Source organism: Cryptomeria japonica, unplaced genomic scaffold (assembly GCF_030272615.1).
Source record: "Cryptomeria japonica unplaced genomic scaffold, Sugi_1.0 HiC_scaffold_68, whole genome shotgun sequence".
In the NCBI taxonomy this organism is placed as follows: domain Eukaryota; kingdom Viridiplantae; phylum Streptophyta; class Pinopsida; order Cupressales; family Cupressaceae; genus Cryptomeria; species Cryptomeria japonica.
Genome location: NW_026728890.1, coordinates 263,641 through 270,000, shown reverse-complemented (window position 1 = coordinate 270,000; position 6,360 = coordinate 263,641).

Below are 6,360 nucleotides of genomic sequence, written 5' to 3'. Positions count from 1 at the left end.
GCACCGTCGATGCTCGCGACAGTCATGCCGTGAGACTGTGCACCGTGCACGCGACCGAGTAAGGCCACTCAGAGACATCCATTTCCCAGGCATATGCCCCCTACGCACTTTTGGTGGTGCACCCCGCACGAACAATCCCGCCTCGACCAGCCTGAACAATTCCCCTCTCGAAGGAAGGCCTCGGCCTTAATCGTCCACGACAAACAGCTCGACGAGGCATGAAGCACCCACGGGAGCCGGAGCATGACGATGCAGAGTCTCGGTTCACAGGAGCCTGGGAAGAACATCCCGTACGGAACCCTTTACCCGAAAACATCCGAACCGCACATGCTCGCGACAGTCCTGCCGTTAGAGAATGCACCGTGCACGCGACCGAGTAAGGCCACTCAGAGACATCCATTTCCCAGGTATATGCCCCCTACGCACTTTTGGTGGCGCAACTCGCACGAACAGTCCCACCTCGACCCCGTAAACAAGCTTTTTTGCCTCGAAGAGTTCGTCGGAGACGAAGAAGCAACCTTCAGTGCAAACGTAGCACTCTTTTGTGCAACCGCCCAAACAACGCCCCCTCTACCCTCTGTCGAAACACTCGGCATTGCTGCTCCCTAAGGTGAGCTTCTCCTCATAGGCAATTCCGCTCTTATCCGGTCACGTTTGTGTGCCCGAATTTCGCAAGGCAACCTCCATGGGACATGGAAAAGACTCGAGAAGAGAGCTCGCTCACGGGAGAGAGAAGCCAAGGAGACCACGAGAGTGCTGAGAGTGGGACAGCGCTGAATAGGCGGGAGAAGCCTGCGCGTATAAACGGAGATATATATCCAATTGCAACGAAGGAACGTGCCAAAGATCGAGAACAATGGCAGAAATGCTAGTAACGTGCACTTCGGGACCAACGCATCACCGGAAGACAACCGCCAAACATCGAAAGAGTCGCGATGCTCCGCAACCTACGTGCAAAGCGGTCGCACACCGGGTAAGGGAGTGAGAGCCCCAAACATAGCTGGGCGAGGCGCTCACTCCGCTCTTTAATATCTCGTTAATACCGCCAAGGAAATGGCACAAGCACACACACACAAGCATCCTCGGAAGAGGACAGTTCGAGTGACAGGTCAAATCCAAGAGTTCCGAAGACTACCTCCAGGAACAATCGGGAACAAGACCGATTACAAGTCGTCGAGTCTGTTACTGGGCGAACACGAGATGCGCACAGGAAATCGATCAGCCCTCACAATGGCCCAAGGCCAGAGATCGGACTGCTACGATTTACCCCAACAATCATCGTGCCACTCTTCGCAGAGAGGTGATAGACGCCAACGAGCCCGCGCATAGCAATCGAGGTGTAAAAAGGGCGTTGAAGGCAGGAAGCCTGGACGAAAGAGGCTACGAGGTCACCTCGAAGCGGTCTAAGAATCGGGCGCACTTGGGGCGACTACCAGTGCCAACCCCTTATCCCGCGGAGCGTCCGACACACAGAAATTTCCAAGGCGGCCAAGGAGCCTCCCCGCATAGCAATCGGGGTGTGAGGTTACGGATGCAGCATTGATAGCAATCGAGGTGTGAGGCGAAGGATGCAGAAGTGAGAGCCGAGGGATGTAGCAGAGATAGCAATCGGGGTGTGTGATGCAGAAGAGATAGCAATCGAGGTGTGCGGTGGGAAGGGCCCAGCAGCCAGAATGCATGAAGCGACGGATGAAGCAGTGATGACAACCGGGCTGTGAGGAGAGGAGGGATGCAGCCAAGAAAGCAATCAGGGCTCGAGGCAAGGGATGCATCAAGGATAGCAATCATGTTGTGAGGCGAGATTCCAAAGGCTAAACGTGAGAGGCTGCAGGGTCGACTCAGAGAGGTCTATGCATGTGAGAGGCTGAAAGCAAGGTCGACTCGGAGCGGTCTATGCATCGGGCGCGCTTGGGGCGACTACCAGTGCCAACCCCTTATCCCGCGACGCGTCCGACAAAGAGAACGTTCCAAGGCGGCAGAGGAGGTTACCAGCCGAAGGATGCAGTAGCAATAACAGGTATAGTTCCGCGGCGGCCGAGAAGACTCACCGCATAGGAATCGGGATGCGAGGCGAGGGATGCGGCGGGAAGGCCCCGACGGCTAAACGGAAGAGGCTGCAGGGCCGCCTCGGAATGGTCCAAGCATCGGATGCGATTGGGACGACTACCAGTGCCAACCCCTTATCCCGCGATGCGTCCGATACACAGATAGTTCCAAGGCGGCCGAGGAGCCTCACCGCATATCAATCGGGGTGCGAGGCAAGGGATGGGGCGGGAAGGCCCCAACGGCTAGACGGAAGAGGCTTCAGGGCCACCTCGGAATGGTCCAAGCATCGGACGCGCTTGGGGCGACTGCCAGTGCCAACCCCTTATCCCGCGATGCGTCCGATACACAGATGGTTCCAAGGCGGCCGAGGAGCCTCACCGCATAGCAATCGGGGGTGCGAGGCGAGGGATGGGGCGGGAAGGCCCCAACGGCTAGACGGAAGAGGCTTCAGGGCCGCCTAGGAATGGTCCAAGCATCGGACACGCTTGGGGCGACTACCAGTGACAGCCCCCTATCCCGCGATGCGTCCGATACGAAGATGGTTCCAAGGCGGCCGAGGAGCCTCACCGCATAGCAATCGGGGTGCGAGGTGGGGGATGCGGCGAGATGGCCCCAACGGCTAGACGGAAGAGGCCACAGGGCCGCGTCGGAATAGTCCAAGCATCGGACGCGCTTGGGGCGACTACCAGTGACAACCCCTTATCCCGCGATGCGTCCGATACGAAGATAGTTCCAAGGCGGCCGAGGAGCCTCACCGCATAGCAATCGGGGTGCGAGGTGGGGGATGCGGCGAGATGGCCCCAACGGCTAGACGGAAGAGGCTGCAGGGCCGCCTCGGAATAGTCCAAGCATCGGACGCGCTTGGGGCCACTACCAGTGACAACCCCTTATCCCGCAATGCGTCCGATACGAAGATAGTTCCAAGGCGGCCGAAGAGCCTCACCGCATAGCAATCGGGGTGCGAGGTGGGGGATGCGGCGAGATGGCCCCAACGGCTAGACGGAAGAGGCCACAGGGCCGCCTCGGAATAGTCCAAGCATCGGACGCGCTTGGGGCGACTACCAGTGACAACCCCTTATCCCGCGATGCGTCCGATACGAAGATAGTTCCCAGGCGGCCGAGGAGCCTCACCGCATAGCAATCGGGGTGCGAGGCGAGGGATGCGGCGAGATGGCCCCAAAGGCTAGACGGAAGAGGCTGCAGGGCTGCCTCGGAATAGTCCAAGCATCGGACACGCTTGGGGCGACTACCACTGCCAACCCCTTATCCCGCGATGCGTTCGATACACAGATAGTTCCGAGGCGGCCGAGGAGGTGGGGGATGCAGCGAGATGGCCCCAACGGCTAGACGGAAGAGGCTGCAGGGCCGCCTCGGAATAGTCCAAGCATCGGACGCGCTTGGGGCGACTACCAGTGACAACCCCTTATCCCGCGATGCGTCCGATACACAGATAGTTCCGAGGCGGCCAAGGAGCCTCACCGCATAGCAATCGTGGTGCGAGGTGGGGGATGCGGCGAGATGGCCCCAACGGCTAGATGGAAGAGGCTGCAGGGCCGCCTCGGAATGGTCCAAGCATCGGATGCGCTTGGGGCGACTACCACTGCCAACCCCTTATCCCGCGATGCGTCCGATACACAGATAGTTCCAAGGCGGCCGAGGAGCCTCACAGCATAGCAATCAGGGTGCGAGGCGAGGGATGCGGCGAGAAAGCCCCAACGGCTAGAGGGAAGAGGCTTCAGGTCCGCCTCGGAATGGTCCAAGCATCGGACGCGCTTGGGGCGACTACCAGTGACAACCCCTTATCCCGCGACGCGTCCGATACACAGATAGTTCCAAGGCGGCCGAGGAGCCTCACCGCATAGCAATCGGGGTGCGAGGCGAGGGATGCGGCGAGAAGGACCCAACGGCTACACGGAAGAGGCTTCGGGGCCGCCTCGGAATGGTCCAAGCATCGGACGCGCTTGGGGCGACTACCAGTGACAACCCCTTATCCCGCGACGCGTCCGATACACAGATAGTTCCAAGGCGGCCGAGGAGCCTCACCGCATAGCAATCGGGGTGCGAGGCGAGGGATGCGGCGAGAAGGACCCAACGGCTACACGGAAGAGGCTTCGGGGCCGCCTCGGAATGGTCCAAGCATCGGACGCGCTTGGGGCGACTACCAGTGACAACCCCTTATCCCGCGACGCGTCCGATACACAGATAGTTCCAAGGCGGCCGAGGAGCCTCACCGCATAGCAATCGGGGTGCGAGGCGAGGGATGCGGCGAGAAGGACCCAACGGCTAGACGGAAGAGGCTTCGGGTCCGCCTCGGAATGGTCCAAGCATCGGACGCGCTTGGGGCGACTACCAGTGACAACCCCTTATCCCGCGACGCGTCCGATACACAGATAGTTCCAAGGCGGCCGAGGAGCCTCACCGCATAGCAATCGGGGTGCGAGGCGAGGGATGCGGCGAGAAGGACCCAACGGCTAGACGGAAGAGGCTTCGGGTCCGCCTCGGAATGGTCCAAGCATCGGACGCGCTTGGGGCGACTACCAGTGACAACCCCTTATCCCGCGACGCGTCCGATACACAGATAGTTCCAAGGCGGCCGAGGAGCCTCACCGCATAGCAATCGGGGTGCGAGGCGAGGGATGCGGCGAGAAGGACCCAACGGCTAGACGGAAGAGGCTTCGGGTCCGCCTCGGAATGGTCCAAGCATCGGACGCGCTTGGGGCGACTACCAGTGACAACCCCTTATCCCGCGACGCGTCCGATACACAGATAGTTCCGAGGCGGCCGAGGAGCCTCACCGCATAGCAATCGGGGTGCGAGGCGAAGGATGCGGCGAGAAGGACCCAACGGCTAGACGGAAGAGGCTTCGGGTCCGCCTCGGAATGGTCTAAGCATCGGACGCGCTTGGGGCGACTACCAGTGACAACCCCTTATCCCGCGACGCGTCCGATACACAGATAGTTCCAAGGCGGCCGAGGAGCCTCACCGCATAGCAATCGGGGTGCGAGGCGAGGGATGCGGCGAGAAGGACCCAACGGCTAGACGGAAGAGGCTTCAGGGCCGCCTCGGAATGGTCCAAGCATCGAACGCGCTTGGGGCGACTACCAGTGACAACCCCTTATCCCGCGACGCGTCCGATACACAGATAGTTCCGAGGCGGCCGAGGAGCCTCACCGCATAGCAATCGGGGTGCGAGGCGAGGGATGCGGCGAGAAGGACCCAACGGCTAGACGGAAGAGGCTTCAGGGCCGCCTCGGAATGGTCCAAGCATCGGACGCGCTTGGGGCGACTACCAGTGACAACCCCTTATCCCGCGACGCGTCCGATACACAGATAGTTCCGAGGCGGCCGAGGAGCCTCACCGCATAGCAATCGGGGTGCGAGGCGAGGGATGCGGCGAGAAGGACCCAACGGCTAGACGGAAGAGGCTTCAGGGCCGCCTCGGAATGGTCCAAGCATCGGACGCGCTTGGGGCGACTACCAATGACAACCCCTTATCCCGCGACGCGTCCGATACACAGATAGTTCCGAGGCGGCCGAGGAGCCTCACCGCATAGCAATCGGGGTGCGAGGCGAGGGATGCGGCGAGAAGGACCCAACGGCTAGACGGAAGAGGCTTCAGGGCCGCCTCGGAATGGTCCAAGCATCGGACGCGCTTGGGGCGACTACCAGTGACAACCCCTTATCCCGCGACGCGTCCGATACACAGATAGTTCCGAGGCGGCCGAGGAGCCTCACCGCATAGCAATCGGGGTGCGAGGCGAGGGATGCGGCGAGAAGGACCCAACGGCTAGACGGAAGAGGCTTCAGGGCCGCCTCGGAATGGTCCAAGCATCGGACGCGCTTGGGGCGACTACCGTTGCCAACCCCTTATCCCGCGATGCGTCTGATACACAGATAGTTCCGAGGCGGCCGAGGAGCCTCACCGCATAGCAATCGGGTTGCGAGGCAGATTATTGGGAAGGGAACCCCCTGGGATGCGGCTCAAGCAGTGCCCAAAGGGACTGGAATGCGGAATCACATCGAGAGACCCAAATGCTATACGAGGGCTCAAATCGAATTATCGATTTGGCCACGACATGGACGCATCGGAACGACTACCTTTGCCGAACCACTCGCAATTGCATCCATACCGAAACCAATAGACATTTCCGTTAGAGCCCTCGCATAGCATTCGGGAATCTCGCATGCCCCTCTAAATCGACCAATGCTGGCGCTCAATGAAAATCCGAGCGCTACCACCGTTCGAGCGCCAGCATTGGTCGAGTTAGAGGGGCACGGGGGAGAATGCTCCAGTCAACACCTCCCCTATATAAG